This window comes from Lepus europaeus, chromosome 9, assembly GCF_033115175.1.
Source record: "Lepus europaeus isolate LE1 chromosome 9, mLepTim1.pri, whole genome shotgun sequence".
In the NCBI taxonomy this organism is placed as follows: Eukaryota; Metazoa; Chordata; class Mammalia; order Lagomorpha; family Leporidae; genus Lepus; species Lepus europaeus.
In genome coordinates this window covers 99,359,016-99,381,846 of record NC_084835.1, presented here as the reverse complement: position 1 = coordinate 99,381,846, position 22,831 = coordinate 99,359,016, and the positions used below count along the sequence as shown (strand labels likewise).

General features: G+C 40.0%; 1 pseudogene; it reads right to left on the bottom strand.

Moving 5' to 3' along the window:
* Window positions 1–1,991: 1,991 nt before the first annotated feature.
* LOC133766364 (UPF0690 protein C1orf52-like) lies at window positions 1,992–2,497 on the bottom strand (annotated as a pseudogene).
* Between the last annotated feature and the right edge of the window lie 20,334 nt (window positions 2,498–22,831).

Genomic DNA, 22,831 nt, shown 5'->3' with positions numbered 1-22,831 from the left:
AAGGGAAGAAAGTAGGGAAGAGCGGGTGGAGAAAGTGGGGAGAGATCTTCCATTCACTAACTCACTCTGCAAATGGCCAGAACAACTAGGAGCCGGAACTCTATCTGGGTCTCCCACTTGGCTGGTAGGGGCCATTACCCACTGTCTCCCAAGGTGCATTAGCTGGATCAGAAGTGGAGCACCCAAGACATGAACCAGCACTCTGATACTGGTTGCAGATGTCATGGCTGTGGCTTAACCCATTGCACCACAACACTGGCCCAAAACACCACTTTCACGTGGAGGACATTTTGACATCATCTAAGAAAACAGCTTCCTTCACTGTCACCCACCCCCCTTTTTGCATTACTTATATCTCCACTTACTACCTTATATTGACTTTCTTTTCCTCATAACACTTGTCTATTCATACTTTTGTTATGAATCATACCATTTCTCAGATAAGATGCTCATCTTACTCATGATCTAATGCACAACATCTCAAAGAGAACATGATGCCCAAAGTTAATTACTTTAATATTTATTTATTTGAAAGGCAGAGTTAGGCAGAGGCAGAGGCAGAGAGAGGGTTTCATCCTCTGGTTCGCTCCCCAATTGGCCGCAATGGATGGAGCTGCACTAATCTGAAGATAGGAGCCTCTTCCAGGTCTCCCACGTGGGTGCAGGGGCCCAAGCACTTGGGCCATCCTCCACTGCTTTCCCAGGCCATTAGCAGAGAGCTGGACCAGAAGTGGAGCAACCAGGACTCGAACCAGTGACCATATGGGATGCCGGCACTGCAGGTGGCAGCTTTACCCGCTACACCACAGCACCGGCCCCAGTTACTACTTTATAGTAATGAATGTTTTTTTGTGTGAGTGTGATCTCACACAAGTTACTGAAGATCTCTATTATAAAGTATGGATATTAATACCTACTTTATTAGGTTGATTGAGGATCAGAAAATACATGCACAAAGCACCTAGCACACAAGAGGCACTCCCTAAATGGTAATACTAATTACAACTTAAAACATGACATGGCAGAGAGTACTTGTCACAGACGTATATTCAAATGTTAATGTTATGCAGTAATAGCAATATTGAATAAGCAGTTTATTTTCATGATCTATTTACACTTTACAAACACTGTTGAAAAGCACCCTACAGGTTCACAGTACAATATACTTACTTTAAATATATGCCTTTATAAAAGGTTCCTATAGAACATTGGCATGTTAACATGTGACAGAACTCTGAAAGCATGTCACAAATTCTATGTTAGCAAGAATGCTTCCCAATGTTGTCGGTTTCACAATCACAGGTCAAATGGCGATTTTAAATACATACAAGTTTTAACTAAAAAAATGAATCCTACAGTGAAAAGTTCTTGAGGCAATATGTATTAGTTCATTACGATCGAGATGTTGTGACATAGTAATCCACAATTCAAATTAATTGGCCCAAAGACACATTTTGTAAGACCCCTGCTAAAAGTAAATATTAAAATAATTTTAGCAAGGGTTAAAAAGTTTGGCTGCTGACAGTAGCCATTCCTTAAGATAACTGTGTCTCCACCTGCCAACAGAATAACCTTGGGAAACTGCCTTGTGAAACTGCTCTGTGTAACTGTCTCACGGGATAACACTTGCAGGAGTCCGGAAAAGAGTTGCAATAAGGTTCTGTGACCATTGTATAAACTTACCCCTTCCCTCACTAAAATCGCAACAAGAGTTTGCCCTTCAAAATAGCCAATCACCAAACGCCCCGCATACATATGTTAATCAGGTGGCTATTGTCTTTAAAAACTGCTGTAACCCCTGCTCGGGGCTCTCTCACTCTCTAGACTGCCTGTGGTGCTGGGGAGCCCGTTTGCGCAAACGTATTAATAAACATCCTCTTGCTTTTGCATCTACTGGGCTGGAGTTTTGGGTCTTTGGGCGACCACCCGAGCGCGTTGGATTCCCAGATTTGGGGTCCTTCAATTTCAACAATTTAACAGTCCAGAAATTGTCATTTGTTGTTTATTTTTTTCTTCTTTGCTGGTTCTGTTTCTACTTTGTGCTTTCTAGAAGTTTGCTCATCTTTTTCATCATCTGACTCCAACGTCTCCTCCCCTTCCGGTAGAAGCCTGGCTCCCTTAGCATTCTGGGGGCGTCCTCGCCACTGTCCTCGTGTATGTTAGACCATTTTGTAGCCATGTCCAGCTCTGGAGGTGGGGTTTCTCCGCTGTGTAGGTCTCCGGCAGGGGCACGGAGTTTGCCTTCCAGATTTTGAACTCCTTTGGAGACTCCTCCGGCGCCTGGACGACGTGCCTCTCCCAGTCCACCTGCTTGTTGAGCGGGTTGTAGAGAAAGGCCTGGCGAGTCACGCTCCGGAACAGCTCGTTGGGTCCGGGCAGCCACCCGAAGACTTCGCTGCACCGTCTCCAGCTCGCTGTTAGCCTCGCCCGAGGAGCCCGAACTGCTGCTCCCGTAAGCTGCGAAGTAGCTCCGAGGGTCCTTCTCCTTCGCTGCCATGAGGGCTGCGCGCCCACCCAGGACTTCACCCAGTAATGAATGTTTCTTAGTAATTCCCTTTTTGGCATTAGCCACTTAGAATTGAATTTGTCAGCAGAAAAAGGTCTGTCCTAAAAGACAAATGTGTGGTCGCACCTGCATCTACTTAACTAAGTGAAAAAGGAGTAACTCAGATTGGAAAATGATGCAAGGAACTAGTTTTCAACGAATGTTGAAGGAATAAAAAGAAGTAAGTGATTTCAATCTCATCATTACCTCCCTGATACAGGAGTTGATTGCTGTTTCTCAACACGGGTTGCAGGTTTTCTAACATCTCTACTTCCACCTCTCTGATTTCACAAGAGATTTAGATTGTGGCTCGTCACTAGTTTCAAGCGGCCACCTACTATGATTTGCTGGGATACAATATTGTCAGGGAATAGTAAGTTATTTATTCAAGCCATATTTAATATCTTATACATGGGATATGAGAGAGAGAAAACCAACAAATTAGGGTGTTCAATGCATCCCAGTTTCCTAAGACATACCTTGTTGTAGCACTAAAGTCTGATGCTGAGGGAAACCTCCTACCAGCAGACAAACCAGGATGGTTGATCATCCTACACAAATTGCTCTTAGGAGGTGGGCCTGAGCAACAGGTAAACATAGTCATTTATCAAGAAAAACTTGGAAAGAAACACTTAAAACAACAAAGTATGATTTTTAAATATTTTCTAGGCATCCAAGTGGTTTGGTAAAGGAATCCAAACTTGAAGTGGCTTAAACAGAATTAGATGGAATCTTGGAGTCGTATAAAATAACCAAATCATATCACCAAGAGGAGTTCTGTAACTGAAGCTCTCAGCACAGTAGCTGCTTACACACACCCATCGACACCTGTGTTGTGTTGATCAGGACACACTGCAATAGGCCTCAGGTGGTGGGAAGAACCATATTTTTTAAGGCAGGAGGTCACTTTTTCTCTTCAAGAGTGTTATAACATCCAAAGCCAGGATCCCTTAGTTTTCCTCCCAAACATATCACACAATTTTCTAAGTGAAAATCAATGGTTTCTAGATCAAATGGTATTTGACTATGAAACCATGATACAGTCTCTATCAATCACTAAGATATCCATAAGGACAATAAAAATAAAAACTCAGAAATTTGGAAGCCAAGACTATCACAAATCATAAAAAGAGAATGTAAGAGGATCTGATACTGATGTTCGGCAGATAGAATTAGAGTAGGGAAAACTCTCATAGGATAACTCAAGTTTGCTTTAGGAAAGAGATGCCATTTAAAAAAAAAAAACTACTTAGATTCTCAATACATACGGCAGAGAAAAAAAAAAAAACAGGCAATTACTTTAGCTCTTTCTGAATAATTACTGAAATTACAGGGTTGGTTTTATTCCATCTAAAGGCCAAAATGAAAACAAGAAAAATGAAACTAAAACACAGTTTTTAAACTTAACGTCACACAGACAAAAGTAACTCACTCACCACACCCCAGCAGACTAAGTCCCAAAGACGTTACAAGGAATGCTCGAGAACAGCCCGATTTATACCAGTATGACGTTGCTTATTATGACGTTTCTTGTGCTTATTGGCCAGTCGTATAGCACAGGTGTTCATTAAGACCAGATAAGTTTAAGTACTGGTCGCACCTGCCCTCTGAAGTCGAGGTGGAGATGGGGCTACAAAGGAGATATTAAAAGTCTGTTCAAGGGACCAACACTTGCAACGCCACCATCCCACATGGGCACCAGTTCGAGTCCTGGCTGCTCCACTTCCAATCCAGTGCTCTGCTATGGCCTGGGAAAGCAGTAGAAGCTGGTTCAAGTCCTTGGGCCCCCGCACGCACATGGGAGATCCAGAGGAAGCTCCTGGCTCCTGGCTTCGGATTGGCTCAGCTCTAGCCGTTGCAGCCAATTGAGGAATGAACCAGCAGATGGAAGAACTCGTTCTCTCTCTCCCTCTGCCTTTCAAATAAATAAATAAATCTTTTTAAAAAAATTTGTTCAAGTAACTGCTAGCGTCCCAATCCTCTTCTCTTACTCCATGGCAAAAGAGGGAATGTTTACTTTCCAAAGATAGGAAAGCAGGCAGTCTTCAAACCAAACAACATCAGGCACAGTTAAGGGTAGCACAACCCTGAAAAGAAGGGAATTGCGTATTTATATTCAGAATACTTCAAACTGACTTCAAACCCATGTACACCATGGACTAAATGTAAGAACTGCAAAAGCACTCATAAAAACATTGGTGTAAATCTTCGTAACCTTGAATTAGACAATGATTTATTAGTTATGTCACCAAGTAGACACCACTGAACAAAAACAGATAAATGGGGCTTAATCAAAATTCAAAACTTTGCTTGAGAAAACTTTTTCCTACTATATTGTTGGCTAGTATACAGACATAATTGTTAAGTAGAAATAAATCAAACTTTACTTACAAGTAGGGAACTTTTAAATGTTGTTTCATCTCCACCTATTTTCTTTTTCTTATTAAGAATCCATTTCCTTAATAACATACCACTGTGTTTGTGAAGTATCAACTAGCAGGTGCTCAGGGGAGGTCAGAGGCCTGACACTTAACCCTAACAAAAGGAATCCTTATTATTCTAAGACAATATGTTATCTATTTCTTCTCCCCCCCCCCATTTTTATAATTTTTATTTTAAATGCAGCAGAGATCACCCATCTGATGGTTTATTTCCCAAATGACTACAACAGTGAGAGTTAGATCAGGCTAAAGCCAGGAGTCTGGCTCAATCTATGTTCCCAAAATATGAAAGGGACCCAAGTACTTGAGCCATCACCTGCTGCCTCCCAAAGTGTACATCAGAACAAAGCTGGAGTCAGGAGCCAGGATTCAAACCCATGTATTCCAATATGGGACATAAGCACCCCATGCTGTGTCTTAACCACTGCACCAACAATCCAGCCACCTGTTCCCTTTGGAAGCCCCTGCTTTAGGAAAGGACATGTTGCACATGGCTAGACAAAGAGAATCGTGGAAAAATATGATCTGCTCAAAAAAAGTTTTTCTTTGTCAAGGACATCATGTGCCCTTTTAATAATATTGTGTAAGATACGATACACGTGGAGCTACTGGAGCAATCCTGTGAATACAGTGAGGAGAGGAGATTATAAATGCCTTGGGAAGAGTGGGTGGAGGAAGAAGAGAAAAATTTTGATACTTGATGATTTTGATCTAACAACCTCTAGATCAGACATACTTTTGGATTTATGAGATAAGTTTGTATTATTCAACCACTTTTTTTAAAAAAACTTCCACAGTCATCTTCACTAATTCTTTATTTTAAATGTAAATAACCACAATTTAAGATAGTCTAATGTGTATGTGTTGTTGTGGGGTTTAGGGGGGATCCATATGGAATTTAATTGTTTAGGAGGTCACAAAGTTTGAAATAACTGACATAATTTGCCTAATTTGTGGAGTCATAGGATACTGACATTCAAAAAGAGAAAGCGAATCCTCCAAAGGTAAACTTAGGATCTTTCCCTAGGTCTTTATCCTTTAGAAACCCTAGTTGTTTATTGTGTATTTTCGATGTTTAAGATAATAAGATGGAACACTGTGGGTGAGCATTAGGAGAAGACTGAAAACATGCAGACCTTTGGGTGGGTGGATTCATCTATGAAACCTGGGGAAAGCCTCCCTTGTGAATATATCTTGAAATCAGGTAGAGGATCACCTGTTTTCTTAAAATATCTTGCAGACAGTAAAATACCTGAGATGATGTGACCAGAATTTTCTTCACCTTCTTTTCCATACACGGAGATCATCACCTATCATAAGTATAAAGTGTTTAATAATAGTAAAAATTGGTTAGCAAAAACAAATCTGGTGACATTAGATACATACACACACAGAACCAATGCATGCTTCTAAATTATTTTAAACTTCGAACTATTTAGAAAGGAATGAAATTGCAAATGCAACCTGCAAAACTTAAATGATATGAAAAAAACAAATTCAATTAAAAAAAAAAAAAAATGGGAAAACGGGGCCAGGCTGTGGTGCAGGGGGTTAACGCCTTAGCCTGAAGCACCGGCATCCCATATGGGCACAGGTTCTAGTCCCGGCTGCTCCACTTTCAATCCAGCTCTCCGCTATGGCCTGTGAAGGCAATAGAAGATGGCCCAAGTCCTTGGGCCCCTGCACCCCCCTCAGAGACCCGAAAGAAGCTCCTGGATCCTGGCTTCGGATCAACACAGCTCTGGCCATTGCAGCAATTGGGGAGTGAACCATCAGATGGAAGATCTCTCTCTATCTCTCCTCTCTCTGTGTAACTCTAACTTTCAAATAAATAAATAAATCTTTTTTAAAAAAAACCACAGCCTTAAATACTTTCATTATTATAAAAGAATAAAATCAACTTATACAGAAAAACTGCCCAAAAACTAAGAAAAACAAAAAAAAATCATATGATAAAAGCAAAAGGCAATAGAATTGAAAAGGGTTGAAAAGTATAAGGTTTTTAAAAGTCAAAGACCTTGCTTTGTTTTTTAAAAATTATAATAGATATGAAATGTCTATAGAGCTGGGAAAAATAAAAGTATGAAAACATAACATCAAGAATGATGAGAATTCTCTGGAAATATATAAGCCAGCAAAATTACTTAATGACAGGAGGAGAAATTGAATAGTGCAAAAACTATGCAAGAAATAAATTGTTTCCAATGAATTATTTCAATAAAGGTTTAGTCTCAGACAGTTGTGTAAGTCTGATCATATATTAAAGTTTGAGCTGATTTCATTTCAATAGAAATTCTTCCCAATTCATTTTTGAAAACAAGGCATAACCTTAGCATCAAAACGTTAGAAAGCAAAACAAAATTAAAACCACAGATCAATTTTCCTTGAACTCCAAAACCCAAGCCTTGATAGAAATCACTGTATCAGTTCCAAGATTCAATGCAGCATAATTTACTCTACTACAGCTTAACAGAGGCTGACATTATCTAGCCCGTGACCCACCTTGACTCAAGCCATTTCATATTCTGAGAGCTAACACTTGCAACACTCCACTTCCATTCACCAAGTCGAAGACTCATTTGATTGCAAAGAACTTCCAATCCCTGTAAAAAGAAATGAAAATTATTGACTCAGATAATGGCAAAGCCCAAGAATATCCTGCTTGCAACCTAATTTTAGGAATAGAAGAAAGGGCAACAGATGAATTCACTGTATATGACTACTCAGTTTGTGCACTGCTCATGAGCTCTCACTCAATGTTCCACTCACAATCATGCACTCTGGCACGAGCTTCATCCACCCAGGATGGGCCACTTCGTCTCGACACACAGGTGCTACTTATTTGCCAAGTCTGCACTTATCTAGGGAAGACAACTCTTTCTAATTAGCAAAAATTCTCCTTATAGGCAGTTAAGGACCACACTCAATATGACCCAGCCTGTCTCTCTCAATCTCTCATCTTGGAGCCCTGTGTGATAGCTTTAGTCATAAACAGGATGTTTGTACAGTGGCCAAGATAACTTAGGACCAAGTTTGCTTGGTCAAACCCAAGGTGAGCATGCCCTCTTCCTCATAATTCTATAAAAAAATAATCCCTTGGTAGGTTTTCATTGGTTAAACCTGCTTCATTCTACTTGGTTAGCAATATCTGAATCACACTGATTTATAGCTAGAGAAAGTGGTGCCCACTGAAAACTCAGGATGCTGTTACCAAAGATGCCGTTAGGGATGGTAAGTAAATAAATACCCTTCTCTTTTCCTTTATTAATCATGGAGACTATTGCCAATTAAGGTCGTGTTGGTAAGCCACTTTACTGGCTGGATTTTCCTCCTAGAGTTAATGAGAAGATTAAAAAAGATTCTGCAAAACAGCTTTGTAGCACAATTCTGAACAGATATAAAAATTGTTGACAGAGCCAAGTTCATACACACACACACACACACATATGCACAAACACACATACTCTCTTGGTTATCATCATTGCCAAGTATAAAAAAATAACTTGAGTTTTGGTATTTTCACTTGATCTAATATTTCTTTTTGTACAGAGATAAATTCACCCAGCTTCTCCCTGTGCTGCAGATAATCAAAATTCTCCCAAGAGAACTTAATTTACTAAATTAAAATTTGTGGGATTGGGGCAGGCATTTGGTGTAGTAGATAAGATGCCACTTAAATCACCTGCATCCCATAATGAGGGGCTTAGGCTTGAGTCCCAGCTCTGCTTCTAATCCAGTTTCCTACTAATGAGCATGTTGGGAAGCAGCAGGTGACGGCTCAAGCACATAGGTTCCAGTGATGCCAGTGGGAGACATGGCTGCAATTCCAGGCTCCTGGCTTCAGGCTGGCCCAGCCCCGGCTATTGCAGGCATTTAGGGAATAAATTAGTGGATGCTGGATGCAAGATTCTCTCTTTCTTCCTCCCTCTCTCCCTCCTTATTCCTCTCCCTCTCCCTCCCTTCTCCTTCTCTGTGGGTGTTGGTCTGAGTGTCCAATAAAAATAAATACAATTTGTGGGTTTTTTTGTTTAATCTGCAAAACATCATCTTTGTGATGTAAGACTTTTTTGTGGTTGAAAACAACATCTTCTAGATCGCTTTTTGGGTTGTCTGGGGGCAGACAATGATTAACACATTATGATAATATTGCTCTGTTTTCCAACTTTTCTTTTTCATTGCTATTCCAATATATTCAGAAAGGGTAAAACTGGGCACTCCTGTATTCAGGAAGCCCCTGGCTACATAATACTGTTTTAATAGATTACAAGGAATGAAGTCAAGAGATCTTGACCTGAATTCAAGATCCAAGCTTTGCAAAAAGAAGCTCTCTTTTATCCCACACCTAGTTTGGAGCACTTCCATAGTTAAATCAAGGAGACACCACTTCATGGTCAACAGGCAGGTGGACCATTGTGAAGGGTGTGTGAGATGGGGTGCGGGGGGCAGAGGAGAGAGGAGAGACAAAGAGGACAGAGTTTATCTAAAGCCAGAAAGTCAGAAAATAAATGCTTGCCATTGCCACGTTGTTAAGATGCGTATGTGTCTTTGATTTATGTTATCATTTTATCACTGACTTCATTGAGTAGAAAAATAGATAGCAATCATCAAATCTTCAACTCTGGGAAAACAAAAATAAAAATCAACCTCATGATACTTAGTGAAATGATGCTTTTAATTGGCCTGGCACTTACTTCTGGATATGAAAATGACCAGATCGATGCTTAGTTCAAACAAGAAAGAACACAGTTACAAAATAACAGAAAGTGAAACCTCAGCTTCTCTGTGGTATCTTTGGTCAGCACCTGACTCACTGGCAAATGTCAGTGTCTCTTTTCCTTACTCAGTGAGCTGGGCAACCACTGCCGAGTCTACCTTCTGTACCTGAGACTTATAAAACTGTATAAAGCCAATACATGGCACATTTCAAAGTTGCAGGGGCTAAAAGACAAAGCAGGTCAATTTATACACTTTTCTACAAATCCATTGAAGAAACCTCAGCAGTGTGGAAAAAAGACTAAGAGGTTCATTCTAGAAAGCCAAGCACCCAGAGTTTAATAATATTGACCAGAAATACTTTGTTTAATATTGAACATGTTAAGAAACTACATAATGTCCCAATGACTTTCCATCAATGTCTCCTGCAGCAAGGCAAAATCTGTGTGTCATAAGTCAATTACAATTGATTCTCAGGACCAGACTAACTCCCAAACTCAGCTCATTCTGAGCGGTCAAGCACCCTGGTCCTATTACACAGTTCTGTGGGGCTGCCAGTGTGTGTCCCCTGCCATAATCAATTCCCACCCCTCCTACTTACCCTCCTGCAGTTTGCTTTAACACTTCCCTTGGGTATGCCACTATGGTACAGACACTTTTCAGAAACTTCGCTTCATTTGCTTCTTGTAACTGTCTGTAAATCAGGTAACATTTGCTTTCTTTTAAAGAAATATTTTATTTAATGAATACAAATATCATAGGTACAACTTTAGGAATATAGCAGTTCTTCCCCCCATATCCACCCTCCCTCCCCAACTCCCGTCCCACCTCCTACTCCCTCTCCCATCCCATTCTTCATTAAGATTCATTTTTAATTATCTTTATATACAGAAAGCCAACTCTATAGTAAGTAAAGATTTCAATAGTTTGTATCCACACTGACACACAAAGTATAAAGTATTGTTTGAATACAAGTTTTACCATTAATCCTCATAGTACAACTCATTTAAGGACAGAGGTCCTACATGGGGAGCAAGTGCACAGTGACTCATGTTGTTGATTCAATTGACACTCTTACTTATGATATCAGTGATCACCCAAGGCTCTTGTCATGAGCTGCCAAGGCTATGGAAGCCTTCTGAATCCACAAACTCAGTCAGTATTTAGACAGGGCCATAATCAAAGTGGAACTTCTCTCCTCCCTTCAGAGAAAAGTACCCCTTTCTTTGATGGCCACCCAGACCAAGTGGGATTTATCCCTGGTATGCAGGGATGGTTCAACATTCAAAAATTAATCAATGTGATATATCACATTAACAAACTGCTGAACAAAAACCATATGATAATCTCAATAGAAGCATGGAAAGCATTTGATAAAATACAACACCCTTTCATGATGAAAACTCTAAGCACATTGGGTATAGAAGGAACATTCCTCAACACAACCATGGCAATTTATGACAAACCACGGCCAGCATCATAATGAATAGGGAAAAGTTGGAAGCATTCCCACTGAGATCTGGTACCGGACAGGGATGCTCATTCTCACCATTGGTATTCAATATAGTCCTGGAAGTGTTACAGCCATTAGGCAAGAAAAAGAAATCAATGGGATACAAATTGGGAAGGAGGAAGTCAAATTATCCCTACTTGCAGATGCCATAATTCTATATAAAGAAAATCAAAAAACTCCACTAGGGGCCGGCACTATGGCTCACTTGGTTAATCCTGTGGTGCTGGCATCCCATATGGGTGCTGGGTTCTAGTCCCAGTTGCTCCTCTTCCAGTCCAGCTCTCTGCTGTGGCCCGGGAAGGCAGTGGAGGATGGCCCAAGTGCTTGGGCCGCTGCACCCACATGGGAGACCAGGAAGAAACACCTGGCTCTTGGCTTCAGATTGGTGTAGTTCCGGCCATAGCGGCCATTTTGGGGGTGAAACAACAGAAGGAAGACCTTTCTCTCTGTCTCTCTCTCTCACTGTCTAACTCTATCTGTCAAATTAAAAAAAAAAGAAACTCTACTAAGAGACTATTGGAACTCATAGAAGAGTTTGGTAAAGTAGCAGGATATAAAGTCAATGCACAAAAATCAACAGCCTTTGTGTACACAGACAATGCCACAGCTGAGAAAGAACTTTTAAGATCAAGCCCATTCACAATAGCTACCAAAAAACCCCAAATACCTTGGAATAACTTTAACCAAGGATGTAAAAGATCTCTACGATGGGAATTATAGACATTAAAGAAAGTAATAGAAGATACAAAAAAATGGAAAAATCTTCCATGTTCATGGATTGGAAGAATCAATATCATCAAAATGTCCATTCTTTCAAAAGCAATTTACAGATTCAATGTGATACCAATCAAAATACCAAAGACATTCTTCTCAGAGCTAGAAAAATTGATGCTGAAATTCACACTGAGGTACAGGAGACCTCGAATAGCTAAAGCAATCTTACACAACACAAACAAAGCCAGAGGCACCACAATACCAGATTTCAAGATATACTACGGGACAATTATAATCAAAACAGCCCGGTACTGGTATAAAAATAGATGGATAGACCAATGGAACAGAACATTTACTGTTAAAACACCAACACCCAGGGTGAGCATCATGGCACAGCAGGTTAAGCTACCACTTGCAACACTGCCATCCCATATTAGAGTACCCATTTGAGTCATGGCTACTCTGCTTCTGATCCAGCTTCCCTCTAATGCCTTCTGGGAGGCAGCAGGTGCTGACTCAGTGCTGAGACTAGTGCCATCTATATAGGAGACCCAGATGGAGTCCTGAATTCTTCTTTCGGCTTGACCCAGCCTTGGCTGTTGGGGGCCTTTGAGGAGTGAACCAGCAGATGGAAGACTCTCTCACTCTGCCTTTTAATAGACAAAAATAAATATTAAAATAAAACTTTTTAAAAATTAAGAAAAATTAAGCTGAGAGAGAGAACGAATTTTCCCTATATCACCCAGATTGAAAGTATCAGAGCCAGAGCCGTAGCTCCCTTTCTGTTAGCATAGAAAGGAGGCCATAGAACTTCTTGCTTGTGTTTCTCAGTTACAGGCTTTATCAAAGCTACCTCCTAATCAGAGTTTTGCATGAATGCATGAGGCAGACATCTTCCTGAAAGGTAGGTCCCATTCCTGTTCACCATTAGAGTCTCTCCTCCAACACTCATAAGGGTGCCCGAGAGATTTCAGGCTCTCACTATGTGTGTGGTTATTTTAACATTTCGAATGGTAAAGGCAGCATTTTATCAACCGCTGTCCCCTGTTAGATAAGAAAATGAAAAGGAGTCCTCACCGCTGCCTGGAACCTTGGTAGAACTGAGACTTCCTAAGACATCTTGGAAGCTGGTTTTCTGGGCGCTGAGTTTCAGTTTCCTCCCACTCTCGCCTGTTTTCCATCCTTCCCCGGCCCGCAGCCCCGTTCCTCTGGCTACACTGTATAGTCAACCAGCATAAAAGGCCGTGCAGTGGAGAAGTCTGCAGATACTGAAGAAAAGTCTCTGCTTTTAACATCTTGACTTGAGCACAGATTTTCTTTCTCAAGTTGTCTCTACCCAGTTTCCCTGGGCTAATCTTTGCCTAATTTTTATCATAGTAATCGTGTCAGTAAAAGAGCATGTCCCAGCTCTGTAAATATAGTATTATTCTACATTTGCTTTTATTTATACAGGTCTCGTACACATGATAGGTGGTAGCATACTTATTTATTTCTCCCTTTCTCTATCTAGGTATATATAATGGTTTTTTTCCACACCAGTCTCCCTAGCTTTCCATCTCTTCAAGGGAGCTTTAAAACCTCCAGGCCGATTATATCAATGTTTCATCAGACTTCCATTGTCCAGGCAACAGACAATGCGCTGAATGGTTCCAAAAGAAAATCACTACCTGCTGATAGCCAGGGTAGATGTCACTTACCAGATGTCTGGCTTCCATTGTTGCTAACTTGTTTAATTTCTGCACCCAGCAATGAAAGTGTTTTGATCCTTCAAAAGCACAATGTGCTCTGTACCAATTGATTCCAAATGGCCTCTCTTTAGATTGAATTTTTATTTTATTTGCTTGAATGATTTTGTTTCATTTAAACCTGTATTTATGTGGAAAATTCAAATAATGCATTCCAATTTGCATTTCAAAAAAAAGAATCTTCGTGTTTATGAAATTACTTTTGAGTCGCAATTACAGTTATTTGTCTCTGAAATACACAACACGTAATTGGGTCAACACTGTTAATGAGGGACTAGTGTTACTGTTAATGAGCTACTAGTGATAGTCGCTGGGTTTCATCCCCAGCAGGTGGTAAATACAATATGTTAAGATAGATAATTATGTTAATGTTTCAAATATCCACAGACCAAAGAAGTCATTAAAAACATGCAACTAAGAGGTTAAAAGGAACAAACACATGAAGTAAACTCTATGTTTACTCAAAGGGTTTTAGTCTCCCCATTCACAGAAACTTTACTGTGTATTTTAGGTTCATTTGTGTTAATTCATAGCCCATTGAAGTGGCAAGAAAATAATGCTGGTTAATTTCAGCTGGTTTTGGGACACTGTTAATATGGACAAGTAATAGGCCTTAATATTTTAGGTTTGAAATGCTTAAACTCACAGAGTAAGCATCATTCAAGCATTTAACAATAATTTGTGTTCCATTCTGAGAAAATCATTTTTGGACACTTAAGATAACAGACAATCTGCTTCCTGTCTACAAGCTTACAAAATCATTAGACAGGCAAGATGTATACACATGAACTTGGCAAAATATAGTAATCAAACATGTGGCAAAGACATGATAGAACTTGAAAGAAAATGTGCACAAGTTGGAAAAATTTCTATAAAGAAGGAATATTCTATCAAACAGAGGTACGTTTGCTTGAAATTACAGAATGCCTAGTTAACAATAGCTTTAGCCATAAAAACATGTATATCTATCACATATGACAAAGTTTAAGGTTGGAAAACTCTGGTTTGGGACAAGTAGATCCATGGTGACATCAAAGGCCCACAGAGCTTTCCATCTTTCCTCTCAGCTTTCTCCATAATGTCACAGATATAAATCCCATGGTCACGAGATAACTGCTGCAGCTCCACCCATCACAACCTCATCCAGAGAATCCTGGGCAGAAAGTTGAAAGGTGGGGGGGGGGGGGGACTCCTCCTCTTCAGAGCCTTCCTTTTTTTAAGAAGGAGAAAGATTCACCACAATCTCCAATAGATTTCCCTCCATATCTCACTGCATGAACAGCTCCTGTGTTCACCCCCTTGAAGTTGTCACGAAGAAGGAGAAGCAGATGTCAGGGTTCAAGGTTGACATCAAAAGCTCAGACCAACCATGGATAATTGAGTTGAACTTGGAAGACTCTTGGTCCAACAGCAACATCCCCGCTGGAGATCCCACTTATCAGTGAAAAATAAGGGGAGAATTGAGTAGCAAATCATTTAGATTTGAGGAGTGAACCAGCAGATGGAAGATTCTCTCTCTCTCTCTCTCTCTCTCTCTCTCTCTCTCTTTTTCTCTCTCTCTCACTCTGCCTTTTAATAGATGAAAATAAATATTAAAATAAAAATTAAGAAAAATTAAGCTTAGAGAGAGAGAGAGAATTTCCCCTTTATCATCCAACTTGAAAGTATCAGATCCAGAACTGTACCTCCTTTTCCTTTAGCCTAGAAAGGAGGTCATAGAACTTCTCAGCCAAGGCTGCCATTCCCAGATCATGTTCTCCAAAGGCAGGTGGAAAACAGAGGACGAAGGGCAGAGGCTGAGGTAGGAACAGAGCACCAAATCCTCGGCAATCAAGTTCCCAAACTGACCAAAACAACAACGACAAACTATAGCCATGAGAAAAGTGGGAAAATGATATAGCAGTATCAGGTGGGTTTTGCAAGTTATGTCTTGGCTGCTGCTATTTTTTGTCACTGAGTGTTTGCTGTAGCTCTCAGATGACAATTCTAAAATAGTTCAGCGCACCAAATGTTACATCTAAGATAAACTTATCTAAATGGCTAGATTCTGCCAGTGAATCACAGATGTTGACCTGGTCAGCATTACTGGCACCATACCTAAATGTTCATCCAAATTACCAGGAGAGCTCTAAAAATAGGGATTATTAGACCATACAATAGAGCTTCAGAATCAAACTTCTGAAGATTTAATCCCATGAAAATTGTACAGCATGCTGCTAAGAACATAAAAGCCAATGCATAGCTAGTTGTGAGAGTCAGTTTCCCTGGGTTATACCACGGTAACAACCCCAAGCCTGGAGTGAATCCCAACAAACAAGGTTTATTTCTTGCTCACAGAAAATATCAGCTGTGGATTGACTGATTCCTTGGCATGGCTGCATGTATCTTCCCCATCCTGAAGATTGATACTAGTGGTTATCAACACTCTTTTTTTACATCTGATTATGTGTATTACATACACATACACACACACACACACCTGTACTCCATACAGAAAGGTTTTGACCCAGTCCAAGATCCAGTTGCACCCCACTGAGGTCAATAATACCCCCTTGAGAATAGATGACCTGGACTAAAAAAAACTCCTCATCCTTATGTCATAGAAGAGGGGAAAGACTGATGGGTAAACCATGGGATGCCAATAGGAGCTCCGCTTGGGCACAGCTCCTGTGTCCTGCTTCTCACACCCTACAGGCAAGTCATGCCACAGGTCCATACCTGGTGTCAGCAGGGTCAAGAAGGACTTGTTTTCATTAGAAACAATGAATGTTGCATAATAACTTACACAATGGCAGAAACTAACTGGGCTCAATGAGTGCATCTATCATACTGCATACGCTCAAGTGGAAAAGTAGAAACAGCACAGACATTCTCAGTCACACGCTCCTAACCATAGTCATTATCCATCTTTATTTTTAATAAGATTCAACATTTCACATTGCTTTAAGAAACATAACTAATGTGGAGATAGAAAATGAGAATGCTAAAGCAGTTAGAACTTTTTACTATGGAAGAAAAATAAATAAAACCTGAAAGGGTTAATATCAGTAACCAAACATAAAAGCTATTAGTTACAGCTTGAGTTTATTTAATGCAATAGACTCAGAAAGAATGGTGTTAGAAAGAACTAGGAATAGCACAAAATGGGGAAGAAATAACCATGGGACAAATGAAAGGAGCTGTCAGTGTATTCTTTTGCAAAAAAAAAAATGCCTTTTTAATTGAACTTTAAATTTTAATGTTGTGCTAATTTTAACAAGCATTTTCTAAAATAAATTGATAATGATAAATGCATTGACAAATTAGTTCATTTGTCACTTTCTCTGAGACATGGAGAATGGAGTGTGTGGAGTAGGTAGGCACTAAAAATATTTACCAGGCACTAACTCATGACTGCAACCAATACACAAATTTAGCAGTCACATTTCTCCCTCTTCTAAATGTATCTTAACTTCAAGCATTGCTCTCTGTTCTCCGTCACCATATTTGAGGTCACCATCACCTGCTTGGAAAATGAAGACAAAAAACATACAGGAAAGAAGCTTCCTCTACTCTCTTCTCAATTCTGCCCCAATCTCTACACTGTAGCCAGAGTGATCTCCCCCCCCCCAAAAAAAAAAAAATCTGCTCAAAATGATTCAGTAGCTTTCAGAAATCTGAAAGTCATTACCACAACTCACAAGATACATGGTGATCTTTGTCTCCTGCTTATATTTCTTGGTCTTTTTATCTTAAAGTTTTTAATTCAGCAATTTTACTTCCATTATTTCCATATCAGGAACTGAGAGCCATATCTGATGGAGTCAATTTCATTGAAATTTGCTTTAAGGGCAGAAAAACAAATCAGGTTGTCTCATTTTTTATATATATAATTAGAAAAATAAATAAATAACAAAAAGAGCAACAGGGAAGAGGGGACAATGCTTCCAAATAACCTGCCTGTAGATGTTGGCTCCAAATTCTTCCGGCTAAAGTCACTTTTCTTTTCCACCTTGAAAACTGTTTTGTTTAGTATTCTGTTCCTGTTTACATTTATAGTACCATTTCCTCACTCACTTCCCAGGTTTTATCATGTTTTTTTTTAAAGATTTATTTATTTATTTGAAAGTCAGAGTTACACAGAGAGAGGAGAGGCAGAGAGAGAGAGACAGACAGAGAGACAGAGAGAGAGAGAGGTCTTCCATCAGCTGGTTCACTCCCCAATTGGCTGCAATGGCCAGAGCTGCAGCAATCCAAAGCCAGGAGCCAGGAGCTTCTTCTGGGTCTCCCATGTGGGTGCAGGGGCCCAAGGACTTGGGCCATCTTCTACTGCTTTCCGAGTCCATAGCAGAGAGCTGGATGAGAAGTGGAGCAGCCAGGACTCAAACAAGATGCCGGCACTGCAGGCAGCGGCTTCACCTGCTACGCCACAGGGCCAGCCCCTGGTTTTATCCTGTTTGCTTTCACTTCTGGGCCCTTGGTCACCTATTCCCTTAAATAGATCATTCTCTACTCTTACCATCTTTTCCACCTGCTAAAACTGTTCATATGAATTTTAGGTGTCTGTTTCCACGTTGTTCCCACTCAAGAGGCCACTCCATTAACACCCTTTCAAGATCAAACCAGGGCCTCTTCTTGTCACTTTAATTACACATAATTGCCCCATATTCTCTCACTGGGTTATAAACTTAATATCTGCACTGGTTCATTGCTCTTTTTTAAAAAATATTTTATATATTATGCTTGAAATTTCAGAGTTACAGAAAGAGAAGGAAAGACAGACAGAGGGAGCAAGATTTTCCATCCACTGATTCACTACCCAAATGGCTGCAATGGCCAGAGTTGGGCCAGATGGAAGCCAGGAGCCAGGAGCTTCTTCCCAGGCTCCCACGTGGGTGCAGGGGCCCAAGACTTGGGCCATCTTCCACTGATTTCCCAGGTGCATTAGCAGAGAGCCTGATCAGAAGTGAGGCAGCCAGGAATAGAACCAGCACCCATATGGGATTCTGGCACCACAATGTCTGCACCTGGTTCACTGCTTTGACTCTAGAACCCAGCACAGCACCTGGCACATAGTGCTTTGCTAGTGAGGCTCATTTATGAAGGAAGAGTTGTTTAATAAAGAAGTGCTAGAGGCATTTTGTTCTAAACCAGAAAGAAGAGCAGGCAAAGCTGACCAGTAGCAGTGGACATGGAAATAAAAATTTTATACCATCCTGGCAGGGACTTAGAGCTATAGAGAATTTGAAACATCCAATTCTTGGAGTTGCAAGCTAAGCAAAACTTAGTAAAGGATCTGCGATGACTGCCAGACGAGATGGTGAGTCAGATGTGGGAGGAAGAGTCACCCCCAAAAAGTAGTGACCTGAGACAAGGACTCAAAGAAGGGAATACGATGAACCAGGCAGAGCCTAAAGCTGGAGCAGATGCCCACCTGGGCTGGGCAGACAACGTGGAGAGTAAAGACACCTTGGAGTTAAGAATGACATAAACATCTGTATTGGGCAGTCCTCTGAGAATTCTTGCTCTGAAAGACTCAGATCAAAGTAGTCAAATGTTCTTTTGTGATGCCACTGGTCTCTCCTCCTAAGCATCCAAGAGAATGAGTCTTCTAAAATGAAAAAAAGTTTTTCAAGAAAAATCTGGCCTTCACTAGAATACCTACCCCACAAAAACAACAAGCCATTCATCTTAGTTTGTATAAACTTAATAGTTCAAATCTTTGACCTCTGTCATTTTGGTTAAGGCAGTCAGACTGACGTCATGGTGATGGAGCCCTGGGCTTAGCATCAGACATGTTTGACCCTCAGATACAAAACCTGCTATTTGACCTTGATCTACTCAGTTAACTTTCTTGGCCCTCAAGTTTGTCAATCATAAAATGGACATAACACCTACTAAACAGACAACAGGGATGTGAAGATACACATCTTAGACAACTCACACCGTTGCAACAAAACACCAGAGATTGGGTGCCTTCAGCAACAGACATTTGTTTCTTACAGTTCTAGAGGCTGTGAAGTCCATGATCAAGGTGCTGGCTAGGGTTCCTGCTAAGGACCTTCTTCCTGGCTTGCACACAGCAGCCTTCTCATTGTGTCCTCATATCAGAGTAAGTGAGAATGAAGGACAGAAAAGGAAAGAGAACGAATCCAGCTTCCTTCCTCCTCTGATATGGACACTAATATCATGAGGGTCCTACCCCCCACCCAGTTAGCTCACAAAGACCTCATCTCCAAATACCATCACCTTAGGGGTTAGAACAACTCCAACATGTGAATTTGAGGGAGAGACATTCAGCTCACAGCACCTCATATGCATATGGAAGCACCCAATATAGTTCATTGTGATTCAATGTTGCCTTAGTTTCCATCTTAAGTCCAGGGCAGATCAGTTTACAACCAATGAGTGGACTGAAAGAAATTCTGCTTTTCAATGGAGTTTTCCTCATAGGGGAGAATCCTGCAGAAACGGAGAGCATCATCATCACTTTCCTCATATCCAAGAAGCGCTCTTTCCTATGCCAAATGAGCACACAGAGGCCATTGCTTCATTCCTCGTTCTTCCAGTAGACCAGAATTAGATTCTCAATGATCATCAGATGAGCTCTTAACTAGATCTTTACTGCTCCTCATTCCTAATGCCTAACTTACTGCCTGGCAGGCACACAATTGATACTGAAAAAAAAAAAAAAATCTGTGGATATATAAATGGCTGAATTGCTATAGCCAGTTCACTGTATTCTGTTTGCTATCTACTGTAGAGAAAACATTTCGTGTTGGATATTTCTGTTCTTCAGTGAACATCACTTCCAGAGATAAGGATCGGGAACAGCTAACTGAGGAGTGATTATTTCAACATTACATAGGCTGCAAGTTCCAAACAACATTTAGCTTATCCTATTCATTAAAAGGAATTTCTTTAACAAAATACACATAGTATTGAGGACAAAACAAATATAAAAGTGGAGAATGACAGAATTAGCAAGCATATTTTTTACCTCCTTTTTTGTTCATCTCTGTTCCCTATCTGTCTGCATTTACAAAGTTCACGGCTTTTATTACAGGAAAGATTTGTTTACCCCTGGGGGTCTTTTGCATTGACTCTTTTTCTCATTCCATACCGTATTACCTCTTTTTTCCCCAATTTTTTATTGTGATAAAATATACATAAAATGCAACTTACTAACCTAACTATTATTTATAGTTCAGTAGTTTTAAACATATTCTAATGTCACAACCATCATCTCCATAACTCTTTCCATCTTATAAAACTGAAACTTTGTATACATAAATAATAATTCCCCTTTCCACCTTCGCCCTAGCCCCTGGCAACAACAATTCTACTTTTATTGACTTCTTTAATTCCACTTGTAAGAGGAATCATACAGTATTTTTTCTGTTTTTATTGGTTGTTACACTTGACATGATGCTGTCAAGTTCCATCCATGTTGTAGCACATGTTAGAATGATCTTCCTTTTTGAGGCCAGATAATATTCCATTGTCTGTATAGACCACATTTCAGTTACCCATTCTTCTGTTGATGGCCTCTTGAGATGCTTCCACATTTTAGCCATTGTGAATAATGCTGCTTTGAACAGGTATATACAAATATGTCTTCAAGACTCTGCTTTCAGTTACATCAGGCATGCAGCAAGAAGTGGAATTGCTGGATTAGATAGTAATTTTAGTTTTAGTTTTTTAAGAACCATCATAACATCTGCACCATTTTACACTGTCACCCCTAGTGTCCTGGGGTTCCAATTTCTCCACATCTTCAGAAACTCTCATTTTCTGATTTTTGATAAATATCCCAACAGATGTGATGTACAAATTTTTGATTTACATTTCTCTAATGATTAGAAATGTTGAGCAAATTCTCATGTGTCTATTAGCCATTTGTATTTTTTCTTTGGAGAAATAACCTAATCTTTGCCTATTTTTAAATCAGGTTTCATTTTATTGTAAAATTTTATAAGTTCTTTATATATTCTAAATACTAAGTCCTTATTAGTCATATAATATGAAAATATTTCTCCTATTTTGTGGTCTGCAATGTTATTCTGTTGATAATGTCTTTTGATGAACAATTTTTGTTAATCTTCGATGACCTTAAAGGTGTCCATTTTCTCTGTTGTTGCTTTAGCCTTTTGTGTCATGTCCATAATATCACTGACAGATCCTATGTATTGAAGCTCTTAGCCTAAATGTTCTTCTGAGAATTTTAGAGTTTTAATTTACAATTAAGCATCTGATCCAATTTAGTTAATTTTCATAAACAGTGATGGATAGTGGCCTAACTTTATTCTGTTTTATATGAATATCAGCACATTGTCTTTTTGTAGCATTTTAATTTCAGAGTACAATATGAGAGTGTATCCACTGGGAAAGGTCCACCCCGACTCCTTGGGCAGGCATGTTGGCCTAACTTCCAAAGGATGGCCCCCATCATAGTTGTCACAGCACTGCCTGGAACTGCCAACATCCATGTGTACACAAGCAGTGTAAACCAAAATTAACTGGGAATGAACATTCCACTATGGGCAAGCCTCAACCAGTAATTAACTAGGGTGGAGTTGCACTCCAGCTTCCATCCCTTGGCCTGCATAATTCTGAGGCATTTCTAATGTTCCCTCATCGGATAAATGTCAAGTATCTGGCTTAATAGCTTTTATTGGCAGTCTTTCCTATCCTGTCTCCTTCTTCCCCTTGTATATACTACTGTGCCCCCTGTCCCTCATGGTAAACTCTCTTCTTCCACAAAGAATGAAAGGAACATCATCCTCAGAGTGTGGCACTCATCTCCTCCTTGGCATCCAGTTCCATGGCCAGACAGAGGCTGCATGATCTGCTTGTCAATGGAGACCTCTCTGCATGAAACTAGTGTGTCTTCACTCCTCCAAAATATGGATACAGCCCAGTGCTTTTAAAATCCTTGACTGCAGGCCCAAGCTACGGTGTAAAATCTTCACCAGCCCCTGAGAAACCATAACAATAATGAAAATTCAGAGAGCTCTTCATGAATTAAATGCAATTATCTTTTTTTGTTTTAAAGGCTGTCTTTTATCCCAATAGTCTATGTCTCCTCCTTTAGGGATATCAAAATTTCTTAAATTTCTTCCAAGAAATGATGACAAAACTTCATTGCTTTTTATGTCTCATATCATTTTTGAAATTTTAC